General features: G+C 51.5%; 1 protein-coding gene across 1 annotated transcript in view; it reads left to right on the top strand.

Moving 5' to 3' along the window:
* Dscaml1 (Down syndrome cell adhesion molecule like 1) overlaps positions 1-20,855 on the top strand; it is a 244,295-nt gene that overhangs the window by 55,520 nt on the left and 167,920 nt on the right. The gene's annotated exons all lie outside the window — the stretch shown is intronic.

Genomic DNA, 20,855 nt, shown 5'->3' with positions numbered 1-20,855 from the left:
CTCCTCTCCTCTCCTCTCCTCTCCTCTCCTTTCCTCTCTCTCCTCTCCTCTCCTCCTTCCATTTCTCATGCTTCTTCCCTCTTCCTCCATGTCAGTTAGAAGCATGAGCTCTGGAGTCTCTTCTGTGACCTTAGACAAATTAATCTTCTCATTTTCCATTTCCACATCTGCAAAATGGGGGAACTATTCCTTGTGAGGGCTGAAGAGGAGAAGGCAGGTGTGGGGCTGGGGCTGGGCCCGGCATGTGGCTCTCATTCTACTACAGGACAGAGCTGGCCCCCGCTGTTATTCTGATCGCCATCTTTATTCCTCTTTCCTGCGTGTTTGTCCAGGCCAGGAGGGCACTCCAGTGAAAGTCCTAGGGGTGCCTGTCTTCTCTTCAGCTCAGCAACTTTCAGGGCATCTGATGGGGGGGAGCGAGGGGGGTAGTGAGACGGACTGAGAGGAAACCTTGCTTCCCTCCCAGGTATTGGCAAAGGTCGGGAGTGAGCAGAGAGTCCTATTTTGAATTTGGATAATGAGATGCGTTGATAGGCCTAAAACCCATTTGTCACTTGGGAACTTGAGGTTTCCTGGGACCAGAACACTAGCAACAGCAGAAGGCTGGTAAGTTTCGGCGTCAATATTTGCCAACTGGTGAATAAACAAAGCCTCCCAGGTCAAAATCCAGACAGCAAAGACAGGACAGGTCTCAGAACACTCTCCTGTGTGCGGCCTAGGTGGGTGGGGCAGGCAGCCCAGGTAGGTGCCCGGATGAGGCCTGAGCTCTGAGCCCCGGGCCTGCAAACACCCTGGACTCCCAGCAGTCCCAGCCTCGTGGCCTCGGACTTCCGCCCCCAGGTCACAGGGACGTGGCTGTGGAGCCAGGTCCAGAGAGGCTTTTTCTACACCTTGACCCACAACCACAGCCCCATTTCCCAAGAAACTGCAAGTTTGTGCTGCTAATTGAAGAAACCTCCAAATTCAAAGTTACCAAGTAGACAAATTAGGAGGGTGCTAGTTGCATTCCAGAAAGTCTTCTGTTTTTCAATAGGTATGAGCCACAAGGCCCCTTTAACCATTCTGAGGTTGATTTAGACCCAACAGAGGCCTTGTGGGGAAGGTACATTAATTAGAAACGCTGGAGAACCCTGTTTGACTCATCAACACTTGATAATTATACTTGATAATATATATATGTATGTATATGTATGTACACACACAGGCAGTACTGGGATTTGAACTCAGGGCCTAGCACTTGCTAGGAAGGCACTCTACCACTTGAGCCATTCCTCCAGCCCTCCCTGCCCCATTTGCATTAGCTATGTAGGGACTTCCATTTTTGCTGAGACTGGCCTTGGATGGTGATCCTCTTGATCTCTGCCTTCTGTTTCGCTGTTTACAGGCATGGGCCACAATACCCAACTAATCACACAATTTCTTAAGACCTATATTAAATACTTTTTTTTTCCTCATGTGAACACACAACAAGCCTACTATGAATACCTACTATGTGTCCTGAAACGTGATGTAAGACACAGGCCTTGTTTTCAAGGAGCTTTCCAGGAGGATCAATTAACCCAGTGGAGAATGGAGGCAGCAAGCATGTTGGACTCACAGAGGAGGGGCTAAGTCTAGCTAGGGGAGGAGCGGCCAGAGAAGGCTTCCTGGAGGAATGGGGAAAAGGGCCATCCTAACAGAGGAGCATCCCGGAGGAAGGCACTGTTTCTGGTGGGCAGCTGTGGGGAGGTGTGGGAGTGTGTCCAGGAGGCCAGAGGCCAGCTGAGGTCACAGAGGGTCTCTGGTGCCCGCCATGCATGCGGACATTTCCCGCCGGCCACGTGTGGCCCATTGGACTGTGTTCTGTATGGGCGGAGGAGCTGGCTTACATTGTTGGAGGGTCCTCCTGGCAGTGTGAAGAGGGAGGGGTGACCAGAGGGGGACAGGAAGGTGCTGGACCATCGAACCGAGGGGTCGCAGCAGAACTGGTGCTTCGCACTCTGGACCACACCCAGTCCAGGGAGGGGTCCGAGAATGGCCGCCCTGTGCCCTCTGCGTGTCCGGCATGCATTGGCCATGGACACAAATGCCCTCCTGGGAGTCAGGGGTCTGCTTGGTGATACCCCAGGACATGGGGGCAGAAGGTGAGGGGGGCGTTGTGTTCACAGGTGACTTTCCGGCTTGCAGGTGCCAGAACCAGCATGGGGGAGGGGAGCCCCCTCCATCTACCATCTACCAGGGCTGACTTTGCCTGGGGCAGCTGCCTCCCCCACCCCAGGCTCCTCTCCCACCCCATCCTCCACCCCGCCTAGTTCCAGATGGGGCTCACCCTGTGTTCACTGACAAATATTGAACTATTTCTCAGAAGTGTTAATTGGGATTTTTTAATTGACCATAAACGGGTTATCAAAGCTTGTTTGTCTCCAGCAATTGTTTCGTCTCCAGGGAAGATCCCACCCGGAATGGTGCAGAGGCTCCGCAAGCCGTTCCTTCCACCACCACAGCCCCCCACCCACAGCACCTCCCCCTCTTTTTGTTTTCAGTTTTGCCTCATTAAAAAAAAGAGAGAGAGAGAGAGAGAGGAAATCAGGCACACCATTCTGGGATGGAAGCAGGACCTGAGGCTGCGAACCCCACCGTGCTGGCTTTTGGGGGGCACAGCCCCACCCAGGCCACGGGCACGGCCAGGCACCGGCTCACCACACCCCTGCGTGCTCTGGCCCCTCGACCTGGGAGCCTGGTTGGTTCTGAGTGAGGTGTGAGTTATTGACAGAGCAAAGTAGGTCAGTCGATAGCTCGCTGGCCTCCTGCGTCCTATATCTGACCTGACCTCAGTCATGGGCCTTGAAGCTACTGCTTCTCTGAGCTGGGGCTGGAACTAGGCAGCTTGAGCCGAGCATGGCTGTCCGGAGGGCTCTGGGTTCAAGGATCTTGTTGGCAAGTGTACTTAACAGCACTGAGGTGTGTACTTAAGATGGTAAATTATGTGTGTGTTTAATACAATCAATTGTTTTTTTGTCAGTTGTGGGGCTTGAACTCAGGGCCTGGGCACTGTCATGAACTCTTTTGCTCAAGGCCAGCGCTCTACCACTTGAGCTACCGCTCCACTTCTGGTTTTCTGGTGATTAAGATATAAGATATAAGGTTCTAATATAAGAATCTCATGGAGGGGCTGGGAAGGTGGCTCAGTGGTAGAGTGCTTGCCTTGTATGAATGAGGCCTTGGGTCTGATTCCTCAGCATCACATAAGCAGAAAAAGCAGGAAGTGGTGCTATGGCTAAAGTGGTAGAGCTCTAGCCTTGAGCGAAGAGCTGAGAGACAGCACCCAGGCCCAGAGTTCAGGCCCCATGACTGACAAAAGAAAAAAAAGAGTCTCATGGACTTTCCTGCCCTGGCTGGCTTTGAATGGTGATCCTCAGATCAATTCAAATTATTATTATTATTATTATTGGTGGTGGTGGAACTTGAACTTGGTCTGGATGCTATCCCTGAGTTCTTCAGATCAAGGTGAGCACTCTACCACTTGACCCACAACACCACTTCCGGTTTTCCTGTGGTTTATTGGAGATAAGAGTCTCATGGACTTTCCTGCCCGGACTGGCTTTGAACTGAGATCCTCAGGTCTCAGCCTCCTGAATAGCTAGGATTACAGGCGTGAGCCACCAGCGCCTAGCTTTCAAATTATTTTTGAGAAAATAAAAATCATGATTTACCATAAAGGAGAGAAATAAATTGACAGGATTGCCTTGAACAAACTTGGTTTGCACTGTTTCCCAATCAGGGCATGTATAGGTAAGACCAAAATCTTAAACATAGCCAGGAGCCGGGAGGACTGGCCAGGGAGGGACCTGGCAGAGCCAGAGCCAAAGGCAGCAGCTGGGGGCAGAAGGGAGCTGAACTTAGGAGCAGAAGTTGGCCAAATTTGTGTTTGATCTCAATGTTACTGTGTGACTCTGGACAAGAGATCTTACCACTCTGAGCCATTGTCTCCTTCTTGATTAAATGAAGCAGTGATACTAACCCTGGAGTGATTGGGCAACTATAGGCCCCCCAGTGATGTGCTTTAGGTGTCTACCAGGGGCCCTTGTTAAATACTAGCTCCCTATTAGTTCCTGAAGAGTCTGTGGGAGGGATGGGGGTAGTCAGGCTGTTTAAATGCCAGTGGCTACCTCAGATGACAAGGGCAGTTGTACTATTAATGGGCGAGCATGTGCGGTGTCCTTTTCTGAGGAGCTGGGCAGGGACTGAACACTTTGGAAGTGAACTGAGCAGTCAGTGCCGGGCTCTGGGTGTAACGGTGGCAGATGAGCATTTCTAGGGAAGAATACAGATCACTTGGATTCTGGGAGACAAATGGAATAGAAGCTCAGCATCAACTGGACCAGGAAGGGCCGGGAAGCACAGGCCAGCAGAGATGGGCCTGCCGAGTGACCACTGCCAGGCTAAGCCATTGGCTGTGTGTCCCCAGACTCCTGCCCTGCCCAGGGAGGCTGCAGGAAAGACAGAGTGAACACTCCAGGGGTTGGGGGGAGGGAGAGAGGTGTCCTAAAGCGGATCTGTTGTCCTACTGCAATCAAAGCAGGCAAGACTCTTCTTTTCTTTGATAAAATAAATTCCCAAAGAACACAGGAGATGTGCGTGCATACGTGCGTGCATGTGTAAGTGTGTACGAGCCAGAGCATGTATTCCATCCTGAGCTCCTGATCTGCAGTGCCCACCTTTATTCTCAACAGCCTTTTCTTCTTTCTGCACCCCAAGCCAGCCCCGCAGAAGGCTGCCCCTGACAACAGGCCTTGAAGGAGAGGAAAGTGTGGAGCACCCCGCTTTCCTGTCTGCCCCATCCTCAGCAGTCTTGGAAGGTGTTTGAAAAAAATCAAGACAGTCAAACCTGGGTAGATGTCCGGTGCTTCCGCATGGAGAGAATGGAGGAAGGGGACCAGGCGAGGTGGCACTGGAAGAGCTGTTGGGGACAACAGCGATTTCTCTGCTGGTAGGAGAACTGGGTAATTGTAATAATAGCTTGTTGGTACCCAGTTCACGGCAAATGAGTTCTTCACGTATGATATGGGGATTATACGCAGACCCTGCCCCATGGGTGGTTGTGGGAATTGTATGATATTACAAGCAGAGCACTTAGAACGTATAATAGATGCTTGAGAAATATTAGCAAATCCCCAAAGCTTGACTGTTTAGTGCGAGATGTCATTGCAAAAAAGCTTGCGGAAAGTGTTTTAATTATAAGGAGGATTTAAACATGGGAGAAGGTGAAAGAAAAGAGGAAGAAGGTAAGGAAGAAAAGCTTCGAGAGCAATTCTAGCAGTGATGGAACGCTAACAGATGGCCGGGAGGTGGAAGCAAAAAGTTTAGCCATTCCCTGCACCTTGCGGCCCCAGCACGGACATGTGTGGTCCTCACGCCGTCTGCCACATCTCCAAATGAGCTCACAACCTCCCTCATTTCAGACCTTCCTTAGATGAACCAGTAAAACTATCGTTTGCCCAGTCTTTTTTTAAAAAAATATTTATTTATTTAAAGTTTTAAATCTTATTGTAGAAGTTCATAGAGGTTACAATTACATAAGTCAGGGAATGAGTACATTCCTTTTGAATGAGTACATTTCTTTTCGGACAGTGTCACCCCCCTCCCTCATTCTCTCACAGTTTTACCCCTCCCGCCTTCCCATGCCCTGCCCCAAATGTAAAGTTCATTTCTAACATAGTGTCTAATGGGTATTACTGGGGAACTGGTTCACCCTTGGTTCCACTATTTCTGTGCTTCCCCTTCTCCTCCCCAAATCAAATAAACATATATAAGACAAAGGGTATAGAAATCTAAAACAGCGGCAAAAAGGAATAAACCAAAGGGCGGGGGTTAGGGGAGGAAGAACTACAAACGGTATAATAAAAAACCTTTTGTTTCCATTTCTTGGATTTCATTTTGATAAGCATCATTGTATATTATCCTATGTACATAGCTATTGAGCCCTTGTGATCCTCTCCTAAGAATATCCTACTTTGGTCTCACTTGTGAATGTTTAGAGTGCTGTTTAATGAATCAAATCATGTCCAAGTTTAATTTTTTGTCTTTTACTATCCATTGGGTTTATTTGCCCAGTCATTTCTGTGATACCATTCTCTCATTCCTTTGGGCAGACCCAGTTGATGGACGAGTCTGCCTTCCAATCGCTATTTGTTCCTGCTGTCACTGCTCTTGTTTATGACTTTGTAATATTTCCCTGGAAGTTTTATTGTCTTGCTGTTTGTGTTTTCTCTCTAATCCATGCATTACATGACTGCCAGTTTCCGTATGTCATTGTCTCCTGAGTATTCCATCTTCAGTCCTCTAGATGCCGATACTCTCATCCTTAGCAGGTGTCCAAGGTCACCCCAAGATGGCCCCTCCTACCTTGGGCCTCATCTTGGATTCCATACTTCCTGCTACCCACTCAGCTTCCTTGCTGGAAGCTATTCATGAGTCCCTGGAAGTCAGCCTTCTGTCACAGCTACTTCACTAAATAGGCAGCTCAAGATGGATCTGTCCTGTGCTGCTCTCCTCCACCCCCAAACCAGAATATATGCATGTATGCGTCTCACCTCTGCTCCCCATCAGACCTGGCCAGGCCCCCCAGCAGGCACACAGCTAGAAAGCTGGCTATGCATTTGCTTCTTAGCCTTGCTCTTCTCAGCTATGGAGAACTCCAGATCCGGGTACTCACATAAGAGGAGATGGCAGAGCTGGACAGGGCCTCATGCTTGCTAGTTTCTCTTATTCAGAGACATAAGCACAACAGGTGTCAGGAGGCTATAGATGGACATGTTTCCTAAATTTTTTTAAAGAGCCTAAAAATGGCATGAGGAGGAGCCACGTGGCATTTACACAAGAATTCAAAAAATAACTCATGTCAAAAAATGCATCTCTTGTCTGCATGAGGACACCGGATTGATGGAGAAGAGAGCTGGGTGGTCAGGATATTTTGATGAAGTCTCTCACTGTGTCCTTGCTGGCAATCAAGGCTACAGGGCTTCTCCCGGGTCCATGGCAGAGTTCAGACAGAAGGGATGCTGGGCATCATTTAATCTCACCCTCTCAGTTACAGAAGTGGGGGTGGAGACCCCAAAAATTCATCTTCCCCAAGAAAGGCAGCTTCTTCTAAGCATAGCAGGGTTGGGGACCTATTTGTCCGGTTCCAGAGTCTATTGGCCCACAGCTTGCTAAGCAGACATGCCCACAGAGTGTTGAACAGGCTGGTGGAGGTAGAGGGTGAGGTCGGAGGCTGTGCTGTAGGCCTGGATCCTGGACCCTTCAGTAATTGAGCAAGTCAGAAGGCACACTATTGAAAGAAGCCCAAGGTCCCAATGCAGAAGAGGTGGCTGCCCCCTCCCCAGGGAGGGGGGAGAAGGGGGGGAACTCAGAATGGAGATCTTCAGTACCTATCTGATGCAAGGGACTGAAAGGAAGGAGATGAAGCCTAATGGGAGTGAACACATGGAACATTCCAGAGACTCAGTTCCATACATAGAGGAAACCTGGCTGAATGTAGGTTTAGATAGGAAAGGTTGGGGTGAGAATGAGAGGGTCTTGGGGTGTTCGGGCTGCTCGAGTCAGCCCAGTAGGGCACGAATAATCATTCTTGGGCAGAATGACTCAGTGTGTCCTGGGTCTGCAGGAAAGACAGTGATGAAGCCCAGCTCTGGGGATGAGCTGCCAATCTGGGGAGACAAACTGGACGCACTGGAAGTGGGCATGCAGGATGGAGAGGGGTCTGGGAATTCTTTTGAATAGGAATGCTTGGGAAGATGGCAGCTCTTTGTTGGTAGAAAATGTGGCGCAGAGGTGGATGGTTCTGTGGGCTCTGGGGTGGAACGTGGAGGCTGCAGGGCAGCTGACCTTCGTTCCATGCAGGGGGACATGTCCGTGGGGTCCTTCCATCCAGCAGTCTGTCTGTCTGTACAGGTTGTGAGCACTCTGTCATTCCAGGTGGGCTATAGGCCTGGATGGCCCTTGATCTGGGCAGCAGAGGGCTCCCCTGGGAAGGGAAGGGGATCTAGGTGATCTTCAAGGTCCCCCCTTTAACAGCTTCTGGCTGGGTTCTTTTTTCTTTCCCTCCCTCCCTCTCTCCCTCCTTTCCTCCCTCCCTTCCTTCCTTCCTCCCTCCCTTCCTTCCTTCCTTCCTTCCTTCCTTCCTTCCTTCCTTCCTTCCTTCCTTCCTTCCTTCCTTCTCCAGTCCCAGGGCTTGAACTCAGGACCTAGACACTGTCCCTGAGCATTTTTCACTCAAGGTTAATGCTCTGCCTCTTGAGCCATAACACCACTTCTAGTTTTCTAGTAGTTCATTGGAGATAAGAGTCTCACAGACTTTACTGCCCAGGCTGGCTTTGAACTGCGATCCTCAGACATCAGCCTCCCGAGTAGCTAGGATCACAAGTATGAGCCACTGGTGCCTGGCTAGGTTTAGGTTATTTCTGAGTATATAATCACAGCACCCATGGCTCTTATGGCCCTGCATATGGACTAAAAAATAAAAAACCTGACCCTGACACAGAAGCTCTCCTCTTTCTCAAGAGGAGCAGGGATTGTAAATGCTAGCTAACGGGTAGTTATGTCATACCTGCACTGGAGACATTCAGTCCTCTGCATGTTTAGGGCAGAGGTGGGCCTCTCTCCTCTGGATCTCAGACAAAACCCACCTTGGCGAACACCAAACAAAACAATAAGAGAGCCCCAGACCCAAGGGACTGGTGTGGCAAGGGAAGAAGGCAGCAAGGGACCAAGGCTCCACAGGCAGCGGCAGGAGGGGGAGGAGGCCCGCGGGGAAGGAGGCTGCCCAGGGATTCATACATCATTGAGGTATCTTGCCTTAGGAAAAAGGCCTCATGTCCTCCTGTAAGGTTCAAGGCCCCAGGCCCAGCTCTCTAGCTGACATGGATGTCTTTATTTTTAATAGAACCCACTTGAAGTAGTTGTGTTTTCCCAGGTTGATGTACCCTTCAGGGTACATCATTCTAACAGGTTCAAAAAAGAAGTCCTTTCAGAGTGGAGATGCTGAATTAGGGTTAGACAGAGGCTGGTCCTGCGACCGAGAGGTGGAGAGAGGATACGTGGCCATTTCTACATCCCCCGCTCTTCCTCTCTTCCCTTCCCCCGAACATGGAGTGTCAGTGCAGTCGTGGCTTTTAAACAACATTACGCACACTTGTCGTCTAAGATAAAATGTTATTAAGATTAAATGCCAAGCAGGGAACGAAGCTGACTTCCCACTGTCATATTTCAGCTCTGGTGAGTGATTGCATTTCGGTAGCCCCAGCTCCGGAGCAGGGGAACGGCATTATTATCATTAATAAGCCCGTAATGGGGAAGAGAAATTACAAACATTCCTGCAACAAGCGGCCCTCCAACGTTAATATTTTATGAACACACAGAGAAGTCTGCAACTGAATGCAGATGGCAGAATGGTACATCAGCGTAGTGTAAACACGCATAATTGGGGGAGGTGGGGGGGGCAGTGAGCTGAGATGGCCCTCGTGGGCCTCGGTGGATCCTCAGAAGCCAAAAGTTGGCATTTTGGGGAAAACTCCTACCACCCAGTCTCGCCTCCTGCCCCCTGAGACCTCTGGGTGGCCCTTGCCCTGCCCCCGGGGACCCCGTGACAGGGTCTGTGTGTTTCCATGCCCCATAGATCACCCCCCACACACCCATGCTCCATCACTTTAGCTTCAGAGCTAACTAACGGCCTAAATGCAGCCCCCCCCCGGGGGACTTTCAGGCCCATTTCTGGGGAGGGAGAAAGGGGTCCTCCCAATTAAAATACAGAGTGTGCATCTGCAGGCAGACATCCCATCTTCCTGTCTCCTGGTAAACAGCCTAGGTAAACTATCCACCTGCCAGGGAGATTTTGGAGGGTTGCTTTGGTTATAGCTTGGGACCCCATGGAAGCCCAGTGAGCAGAATGACTGTCCTGAGAGAAGCCTTCTTCTCCAGGGCTTTCTCCTTTCCCAGAGTTCCCTGCAGAATAACTGGGCACCAACTATTAGAAGGTCCCCTTCTGGTTCCAGAAGATCAAACTGGGATCCAGAGAACAGATGCCCTGGGGACTAGCACCTATTCTCCAGCATGACAAGGCAGGAGCTGGGCTGCTATGGGACCAGGAGTTCTCGGGCTCCTCCTGTGTTCTGCCTGCAACTGGTGGGCTGGCTGCCTGGGACAAATCTCACCGCCTCCCAGAACCTCTCTTAACCAGCTGATAGATGAATAGAGCATCTTCAATACTCCTTCCAGCTCTGCAGTGGAAGGGGTGGACAGCCCCCACCAAGGAAGTTCTACTGTCCCCATCAGGAGCCAAGGCTGATGGTACCCAGAAACTAGGAAGGAGAACCAGATGCCTGTGCCCCCTGGGGAGAATCTTGCTGCCATTTGCCAGTCTGGCCTGAGTTCCACCCTTGGCTTTAAACTTCTAGGGCCAGAACTTGCCCCCTGTCTTGTCTGCAGATGTGGACTCAGAGCTCAGGACGTGAACTAGCCATGAGGGTACCTATCACAATACCCACTCATGGAGGGCACTCGGGAGGGTCTGTGGAACAAATGAGCAGTGGAGTGAATAAATGATTTAATTGTTTTGGTAGTTAATGAATAGAAGAGGCTCTCTTTGGCTTTTTTGTTTTGTTTTGTTTGTCAAAACCTATTTATAAGTGCCTACTAGGTGCTACCCTCACACTAGGCCCTTTATAGAAGATGAGAAAGGCTCTGGCTGCAGGCCCAGCCCCTCTGCCCTTCCCCCTCCCCCCGCCTCCCCGATTTTCCCTCTCCCCCTGCTCCTATTCATTATTTCTCTCCGCAGTTATGTTATTATTGGCCTTGGCAAAGAGTTTCAGGGGTGTCGTTTGTCTGAGAAACATTATGCAGAATTAAGTTCCAGGGTAATTTCTGATGCAAATACCTGTCCTCCAGGAGAATATGAATTAGGCCTGCTGCTCAGAGGCCCTCCATTTGCAGCCAGGTCGTTGGCAGCCAGGGAAGCTCCAGGAAACGTGGGGGTGGGGGTGGGGGTGGTATCTGCCCGGCCCCTCCACGGTGGCTCCCTTCTTAAGGACGTTTCTCAGCTCCAAAATGGAAGAGGAGCCTTGAGCACTCACCCCTTTATCCCTCATGCCTCCCTCCCTGAAGCCGTGATCTCTGCCCTGGCTTCCCTTCCCCAGGGGAAGTCTCCATATCACACTTTATAAGCTGAAGACTAGAGGTTTTCTTTATAGGGAACTCAATATTTCTTGTTATGTGCTATTCTCTTTTAGGCCCATTCTTTTCCAATTTCAGAGCGCCTGCGCAAATCCTATGCGAAAATGCACAATTCCTTGGGTCTGGGATAGGGCCTGAAACTGTATTTCTTTTTTCTTTTTTTTTTTGGTCCTGAGGCCTGCACTGTGGGCCTGGGCGCTGTCCCTCAGCTCTAGGCTAGCGCTCTACCACTTGAGCCACAGTGCTACTTCTGGCTTTTTCTGCTTATGTGGTGCTGAGGAATCAAACCCAGGGCCTCATGCATGCAAGGCAAGCACTCCACCACTGAGCCACCTTCCCAGCCCCTGAAACTGTATTTCTGACCAGCTCTCAGGCCATCCTGTTCTGAGAAACAAACTTCAAGCCGTGAGGCTTTGCAGAAAGGAAAAGGCAAAACAAAAAAAACAAAGGGCAAACCGTCCTAGGACTGGAGTTTGTTTGTCTGGGTTCCTTAAGCCTGTCTAGAAGAGCTTTGTCTCTGCTGGGACTAATCCCTAAATCCTTCTTCCCCATCAGGAGCTGGGATTCCTGGTCAATAAAGCCAGGTGTCCAGTTGTCCTTCTAGACACAGAGGAAGGTGGAGCTTGGGGACTCTGCTGCCTCTTTGGGGTCATGATGGTTCAGGAAGCAGGTCCCGGGCTTTCTATAGGGCTAACCGTCCTCAATGGAACCCGGGAACAAAGGTCGGAAAGGGTCACTCAGCCTCTGTGGGGATGTTTGGGGGTGTCCCAGTGAGCGCAGGCAATAGGGATGGCCGGGCCTGGTTCTACTGTTTTAGGAGGAAACAAAGACAATTTGTGCAGCCCGAGGCGTCATTCAGCACGTATCAGGAGCGTTTTTTAAATTTTTTTTGGAAGTGTCTGTGATTGGATTACACACTCATTCAGAGCTTTTCTGTTCTTCACAGTATTTTCCCACAGCCCTCTAAGGCAGGAAAAGCACAGAGAGGTTCAAGGGCTTGCTCAAGGTCACACAGGTTGTCCTTGGTGGAGCCCAGCCCAGAGACCATCCCTTGCCTTCTCTTGGTCCTGTGTTCTTCAAGATGGAGCTGCAGGTGAGGGAGAGGAGGCGGCAGGGGGAAGGTGGTTCTATTCCCTGCCTGGCTGGTGTTGGACTAAAGAGGTGAACAGGATGTCAGGTGTTGGTGGCTACTCAGGAGGCTGAGATCTGAGGATCGCAGTTCGAAGCCAGCCCAGGCAGGAAAGTCCATGAGATTCTTGTCTTCAATAAACTACTCAGAAAAGGCTGGAAGTAGTGCTGTGGCTCATGTGGCAGAGTACTAGCCTTGAACAAAAGAGGCTTAGGGAAGCGTCAGGTCCACAGTTCAAGCATAGGACTGGCCAAAAAATAAGAGGTCAACTGGAGGCTGCCCTCATGCCCTCTTTCACCCTGGTCCTGCTGGGACCCAGGACCTTTGTCAGGGAATGGCAGGCCTGGCTGGGCCCAGGCAACAGAGCCCTACTTACCATTAACATGGATATTTGCTGCTAGACTCATCCATCCAGGTGGCCTAGCGGATACATGGCCACCACCAGCCGTATGCCAGCCTGCTCTGCACTCGGGCTGGAACCTGTGTGTCGGCCGTGTACCCCAAGTTCTCCAAGTCATTCTCTTCCCAGACACCATTCTTTTCTCCCATGTTGCCACCGCTGACAAGTCTCCATCCTCTGCTCTGTCTCCCAGGGCTGGCTTTCCCTCCCTTGCTTCCCCACAGCCGCCACTGCCGAGGCAAGGCTGGGCACAAGCTCCTGGGACAGCCTGGATCTCAGAGCCCTGTCAGGGATGCAGGTAGACACCCTGGTAACTTGGACCTTGAGGTCCATCCAGCCATAGAGTGACCACTGTGGTCAGATCCAATGTCCACATCACCTGGCTTTTTCTCTCCCTAGTTCACTGGGGCCTGTATGTGGTGCCTGCCATCATTAATTTGCCCTTACCAGCTTTGTTAATTATCCATTTCCTGAACAATCTTCCTTCCTCCCTCAGAAGCCTAGAGAGCCTATTCTGAGCTTAGATTTCTTCTTTTTCCTCCTTTTTTTCTTCTTCTTCTTCCTCTTTTTCTTTTCATCCTCCTCTTCCTCTCCTCTTCCTCCTCCTCTTCTCTTCCTCCTCCTCCTCTTCCTCCTTTTCCTTCTCCTTCCTCCTCCTCTTCTCTTCCTCTTTTTCCTTCTCCTTCTTCCTCCTCCTTCTTCTTCCCCTTCTTCTTCTTCCTCTCCTTCTCCTCCCCTCTTCCTCCTCTTTCTTGCTTATGTTAACCTCCCAGGGTTTACAGGAGTGTTCAATGTATTACACACCACTGGATATATAATAGATGCTCAACACATTTTGAGCTGAGTTATAGCTCAGTAGTAGAATGCTTGCCTGGTGTGTATGATGTCCTGGGTTCAGTCTCCCAGGTTCCTTCCTCTAGTCATGGAATCTAAGCCAGTGGGGGGGGGCATCTAGGCCCCCAAGTTCGCCCAGGGGTCTTCTCCAGACCTCAGTTCTGGTGGGGCTCAGCGCCGTTGGCCCTGGGCGAGCTCTGGCCTGGTGTCGGATGCCTGCAGGGGAGAGGGCACTGGACTCGGCTCTGAGTGTCAGTGGCTCCTCTCTCCCTGTCCCAGCAAGCTTGTGCGTCCCTGCTCATGCACAGACGGAACATGGCTCCAATCTCAAACACATCTTCAGTGGCTCAGGCTCTCCCCAGGCTCCGCTTCCCAAAATCAAACTCCAGAATGAGGTGGATACTCTTCCTGCCTGCAGGGTTAGTGAGCAGACCTCCGCTATAAATCACCGGCTCCCTTTACAGTGGCAGTTTACAGCTTTCCAGAGTCTCTAACCTGTAACTTACTGAGCCAGACCCCTGGGAGTAGACAGCGTAGATAAGGAAAGGCTCAGACAGATGGAGTTATCACCAGAAGGTAGCCAGAGGTGAGCACTGTGACTCTTCCCGGGAGCTCAGAGCAGCTTCAGGAGTGGAAAGCGGGGACATCCGTGGGTGCCCATCCCGAAGCCTTGGGCCTGCAGCCTTGCTTCCCTTGCTAAGTGCCATGGCCCCATGACAGGTCCTGGCCACTTTCCCGGTCTCTCTCCCTGGGTGCTTCAAGCCTCCTGGGGCAGGGGCCTCTGCAGGTCCCTCTAACGGCCTGGTTCCCCACAGAGGGCTCCAGCACCAGCCACGGGGCCTGGCCTCTCAGCTGGGTCTCCTGGGTTTCCTTAAGAGGCAGCTTAGAGCCCCCTTCTCCTCAAGAACAGCTCAGCAGCGGATGGAAGATCTGAGCACTTGGCCAGCCCAGTGATCAGGGAAGAGACGGACAGGATGCCACTCCGTTCTTCATTTTCTATTTGTTCTCCGGTGTGCACGGCCACCCTGCATGTTTACATTATTGACTTAAAAGCATGGACCATTCAGCAAAAACAGGTTGCATTATACAGGCACAGCTTATCAGTCCAGAAAAACTCGCACAAAGCAGTAGGGGCCGCCTCTTTCCAAACCCACTCTGTTAATGAAACTCCTCTCTCCCAGTCCCCGTACATAACAAAGTTAAATGGTTCTGATAGACTTCTCATCTTCATCCTGTGTACTCCCTTCCTTCCTTTCTTTTGTTCTTTTTCTTTTCTGTCTTTAATGAAATGTGTGTACAGTCTGTTCCCAGCTTAAAAAAAAAAACAACAAAAAACCCGAGGGCGGATGGGTTTCAGGGCTTTCTGTGTGGGAGGGAGAGGTGTGCACAATGCCCCGTGCTGGTGGGAGGGAAGGCAGGAGAGAGGAGGAAGCTGGCAGAGGGCCTGTGATCTGTGCCTCTTTCATTCGCCCCATAGAAGGTCAGAGCATAGGCGCGGGAACTGGGGAGGCCTCTGCCCTTGTGTAAGTGTCTCCGGTAGAAGTGTAGGTCAGGAGAAGGGAGTGGACACTTGAGACGGCCTTGACAGGAGATAAAAATCCTCCTAAGAATGTCTTCCTCATCATCCATCCCCAGGGAAGCGAGGCAAGGCAAGGCGTGGAGGGAAAAGTGGACACTGGCCTGAGGATGCCAACAGCACGCGCGCGTACACACACACACACACACACACACACACACACACAATGGTCTTCACCCTGCTGTGTTTTTGCTTTGGTCATCTGTGGGACTTGAACTCAGGATCTGGGCATGACATGTCCCCTAAGCTCTTTTCCTCAAGGCTAGCACTCTACCACGTTAAGCCACAGAGCCACTTCCAGTTTTCTGGTGGCTCATTGAGATAAGAGTCTCATGGACTTTCCTGCCCAGGCTGGCTTTGAATTGCCATCCTCAGATCTCAGTCCCCCGAGTAGCTAAGATGACAGGCGTGAGCCACCAGTGCCCGGCCCTGCTGTGTTCTTTAAAGCCTTATTGAGGCCTTGGCTGGGATGGATGAGGACAGCCAGGGCTATGGTAAAATAATAACAGTGAACATTTATTTGACACCTTCTATGAGGCAGGAGTCATAAGTACTACAGATGTATGTCGTGTCTCCCATATTAGCTATCAGGAAACCAAGACTTCAGGCATCGAGCAACTTCCCCAAAGTCACACAGCTTTTAAGCCGTGGATCTTGGGTTATAAATCTTGGAGGTTTGGCTCTGGAGACTACACGCCTAACCTCTGTGCTACAAAAGAGCAGGAGACCTTTGTTAACTGTTGGCTGTGTAACCTCAGGCTGGCTCTATACTTCTTTGAGCTTCTATTTCCATACAGGTTTATGAGGAGAGTCAGATACAGAGTCAGTGACGGACAGGGGCAGTGCCCCAGATAATGGAGTCAGAGCCAGCACGTACTTTACATCACCTCTCTTAGGCCAGTGCTTTACATCACCTTTACAAGGCCTCTCTTAGGCCTTGCCATTGACGTTCATGATACGGGGCCAAGCTGGGTGCTGTAATCCTAGCTACTCAGGAGGCTGAGATCTGAGGGTTGTAGCTCAAAGCTAGCCCAGGGAAGGAAAGTCCATGAGACTCTTACCTCCAATTAACTGCCAAAAATGCCAGAAGTGGAGCTTTAGCTCAAATTGGGAGAGTACAAGCCTTGATCAAAAGAAACTCAGGGATTGTGCCCAGGCCCTGAGTTCAAGCCCCAGGACTGGCAATAAAGTAAAATAATAATAATAATGGCATTCATTTGTGATATTAGTGGCAGAAGCTGCTGGGTCTGGAGGCTCTTACGTGGGTATTTCTAAAGGAACTTCCAAGGACGTAGGACAGAGAGAGTCCAAGATTAGCTTATTAAATTAAAGGTGCAGTACCTGCCAACAGCACCCTGGCATGGGCTTTCTGTTTTCTTTTTGAGTGAACAGGATGCTGGGACTGAGAAAGGGGGTGCACGGGGCGGGGGGAATGGAGGAGAAAGGCAGTCTCTGAGCAGCCATCACGACTCCGCAAATTAAAAATGGAAATTCAATAAAGGCCCGACATGTCAAGAGACGTTCTCTCCAACTTGAAAATCTCGTGGTGTGTCCACAGAGGCCTGTCTTAGAATCACGGGAAAAGAAAAAGGAAGAGTTGTGGGTTGTATAGGACTTTACTGCCCTGGGGTCAAGCCAGGGAGACTTCAAGGAACCCACAGCCTCTGTCTCCAAAGCAATGCTTTCCAAGCCTTAATGCCATCAGGAAGTACCCAAGGCGTTTGTTAAGATTCAGTTGGAGCCCCTCACTCTGCAGAAATCGAGAGGTGCTGGCTGATGTGGTGACCACACGGAGAGTGGAGAGGCCTGGGGATGCCTGGCTGGCTTCTCCCAGGTCCCTCCGCTGCAGGGAAGTGTGTGCAGGGCCAACACAGCTGGGTGAGTCTGCACACGCCGGCATTGGTGCCTGGGCCCCAGACAGTGTTTAGTCTGGAAAGTGCAAGGTGAAAAACTGGGGTCAGGAGGACAGAGGAAGCTGAGTTATGCCGGCTCACCTCTGTAATCCCAGCTACTAGAAGACTGAGATCCGAGGATCACGGTTCAAAGCCAGCCTGGATAGGGAAAATCCGTGAGACTCCAATCTCCACTTAACCAATGAAAGGCCAGAAGTAGAGCTGTGACTCAAATAGTAGAGCATCAGTCCTGAGCACAAATACTAAGACACAGTGCCCAATGTAGGCCCTGGGTTCAAGCCTGGGGCTTCTAGAGCTACCCTGCTCCCCACTGCATGTTGGCTGGTCTCCTGAGCCCCTCCAGAACTTGCCCTGAGCTCCAGGTCACGCCCCCAGAGTCAGGACACGCCCTCCTGCTCCAGGACACGCCCTCCTGCTCCAGGACACGCCCCCAGCTCCAGGACTCACCCCCAGCTCCAGGACACACCCCCAGCTCCAGGACACGCCCCCAGCTCCTTCCCTGGCCGCTGCAGACGCAGCCTTTGGGGTAGCTTTGTCCAAGCGGCCATGGAGGACAGGGGCAAGAACAGGTTCTGGAACAAGGCTGCTGGGCTGGAATGCCACCTCCGATGCTCACTAGATCAGTGACCTCTCTGTGCTCAGTTAGCTCCTCAAATAAATGAAGAGATTTCGGTAGTGTGGCTTTTAGAGGGGAGACATGACTAAGGCTCTCTTAAAGCAGAGTCTGACCCCTAGGAGATGTCAAAATGGGCCGTGGCATTGTGCCTTCTACATGCCATGCTCCTTGGGGGGAAGACATCTCCAAGCATTGCTTGGGCAGCCTGGGACAAAGGTTGACTGATAGGACAGAAGCCCAGCAGCCTTCCTGAGGTTGGGAAGAGGGGCTGGTGCCAGGTGTCACTGTGGACAGGGAAACCCTCGGAGCCTTCCTGGGGTCCCAGGCTACAGAAGCCCTTGAAGTCTGCTCTGGTGACAGGTACCACAGGACTGGAAGGAGAGATGCAGGGCCTCCCACACCTCATTGGATGACCAGCTGGTGACTAGAGATGCTTTCCCCCTCCCCCATCCCTAGGGCAGAGTTATGATGATGTATGGTGGAAGAATTTTCCTAAGCCTGGTCTGAAATCCTTTCAGGCCTTTATTGTAAAGAATAAGGATCACTCTGGAACTCCTGGGAACCACAGCTAACATCTGTAACTTTCTGCCTCCCTTTCTGCCTTCCATTTGTGAAAACTCTGCTCTCCTGTGCTGTTGCTTGGTGTTTACCTTTCCCCTGTGATTGTGCGCTCTCTCTCTCTCTCTCTCTCTCAACTACAGATGATTATTGCCAGCAGTGTGATAATATTGCCAGTCCTTTAATGGCCTCTTTGTTCTGTTGGATCACTTCCATCACAATGAACTTGTGATGAGGAAATCTGGTGGGTTTGAAACCCACTAGCGCAATGGAGTTCGGCAGCCCTATTTCCCCCTTCACTTCCCGCCTCCCCCCACCCCGCCCTCAGCTCATAACCAACTGGCTGTCCCCTAGAGCAGCCTCAATCAGTTTGGAGAGAGAATCCCAGGCCAGGGTGGGAGCAGGTCGATGTTGTTTGCATTTTACTAGGAGGAAGTATTGATAAGGCCCAGGCCAAGGGGCTAGGTGGGTGTCTGCGGGTTACCTTGTGTGCTGTGAGTGAGAGATAGGAGCAGACTTCGATGGCTGGCCTTCATACCCGACCAGAAGTGCTGCCTACAGTCCTCCAGATCCAACTTGTCAGGGCAAAGGGCAAAGGGACACATAAGACACCAGCCACGCAGCCAGGGTGGCCACACAGCCAGTCCTCAGAACCATAAAGCTGTATGCAGGTCTCTCCCCCGCCCCCAGCCCAACACAGACTGGGTCTGAGCTTAAGAAGAGGCCTCTATCAGCTGGCAGGATTGTAGCATTATCAGCTGGATGGCTGGTGGTGAGTTTGAAGATGTCCCAAGCCACGGTGATGTCGGTGTGTGTCATTTGAGACCAGCAAGACAGAGGGAGTGCAGGTGACACAGACACAGATACCCATTCCTTCACCTGTCCTAACTCAGTAAATCTTCGAGATAACTTCCTGCGAGAGACATTATTACTGTGTTCGTTTTACAAATAGGAAACAGAGTGAGTAAGAAGTTCCTCAAGGTCACACAGGAAGGGCTGGAGACCAGGCAGCTGTTTCTGGCACCTGTTCCTTTCACCACTGCAAATCCATACCCACATCACGCCATGTGCTCTGCAGTGTCCCTACGGGATAGACAGCCAGGGCAGGTCTGCCCCATTGTGCAAGAAGAGCAGAAATACAGGCTCAGAGGGGTCATCTAACCTGTCCAAAGTCACCCAGCAGACAGCAGCAGACCGCTCAGGCTGGGGAGATTTGAGGTGCTGTTTCTTTGAGGGTTTTCAGTAGGTGCTCTTTCTCACCAACCACCAAGTCCTCCCTGATACCATCCCTTGTCTGCCGACCATGCAGAAGAAAGAGGTGCTTGGCCAGACGCCTTGTGGAGGATGAGGACATAGATCTGCTGCAGGATATCTGGGGTTAATACTGAGAGAAGACTTGTGTCCCTTGGGGAGCTCCCGTCTACTGAGGAAGTCCTGGAGGTCCCATCCGGCCCCTCAGCAATCCTCCTTCCTTGTCGTGGATTGAGGCTCTGTTTTAAATCTTCACCAACCCCAGGCTGGGGGTTGGGCTGGCTGCCACTTGGCTTTGGCCCAGCCTACCCCAGGCCCTGAGTCAGGGGTGGACAGAGAGACCCTGCCCACACAGAGCCATGTGAGATGCAGCGCAGAGTCCAGGCCCCGGGCTGGTGAAGGAAGCCAACTTGGACATAGAAGCTGCCTCTTGTGGAGCATCTTCTGTTCAAGGCCTGCCAGGTGGGCGGAGGGAGGGGAACACACTGCACGGCGGAGACCCGAGGGAAGCGGGAAGCTGGACGTTTGAAGGGAGGACGGCAAGAAAACGCGCGTTTCTAATGTCCATTTCCGGGCACTGTCTTCTTGCTCTCACCTGCACGTGTGTATGGTGGTAAATAAATGGAAACACTTGAGGCCCAGGGCCGCCTAAAAGGTTGAGGAGAGAATCGATGTTCTTCTCCCCAGGCGGCTGTCCGGGATGAAGTGTAATGGTTAATAGAGGCTGCGTGCGCACGTGCGCGCGCGCACAGCTGGGACCAGCAAACTGAGCAAGCCTGTGGAGGGGGGGAGGGGGAGAGATTCCGCCCTCACGCGCCCCCTCCCCCCAGAGGTGATTATAGGCTGATTAAATCAGATTTCTGGGAAGCAGATCCGATAGAAGGAGGGAGCAAGGGAGGCTCGGATGCTACAGGGGGCTGCCCAGAACACATCAAGTAATCCTTAATCTTTCTGTTGGCTTCCCCAGTGAAGGAGTATGGCGGGGCAGAAGGAGAAGGTAGAGGACAGACCCAGGGCAGAGGAAGCAGAGCCCCCTGACCCTGAGCACCTGGGGCCTATAGAGGTGGGGACCCCTCCCTCTAATAGGAGAGGAAGGAAGGGCAAGAGGCAGGATTCCTGCCTTTGGATGGGGTTCCGGCTGGGGAAGTCCACCCACGATCTGGCTCAGGAGAGAGCTTATGGTAAACAGAGACACCAGCGTAGATCTTAGAAAGGTGGAGGATAACTCACAGATCATTGTGATCTGGCTTCCGAACGTATTGATTTTGCTCCCGGAAGTTTCACCTGCCTAATTCTGCTCGGCTTAAATAAGTGATAAAAACACGCCAGCTTTGTTTGATCACATGTAGACTGGCAGCAAGGGGCGCGGT

Source organism: Dipodomys ordii, unplaced genomic scaffold (assembly GCF_000151885.1).
Source record: "Dipodomys ordii isolate 6190 unplaced genomic scaffold, Dord_2.0 Scaffold10, whole genome shotgun sequence".
Taxonomy (NCBI): Eukaryota; Metazoa; Chordata; class Mammalia; order Rodentia; family Heteromyidae; genus Dipodomys; species Dipodomys ordii.
This window is presented reverse-complemented; position numbering and strand designations above follow the sequence as displayed.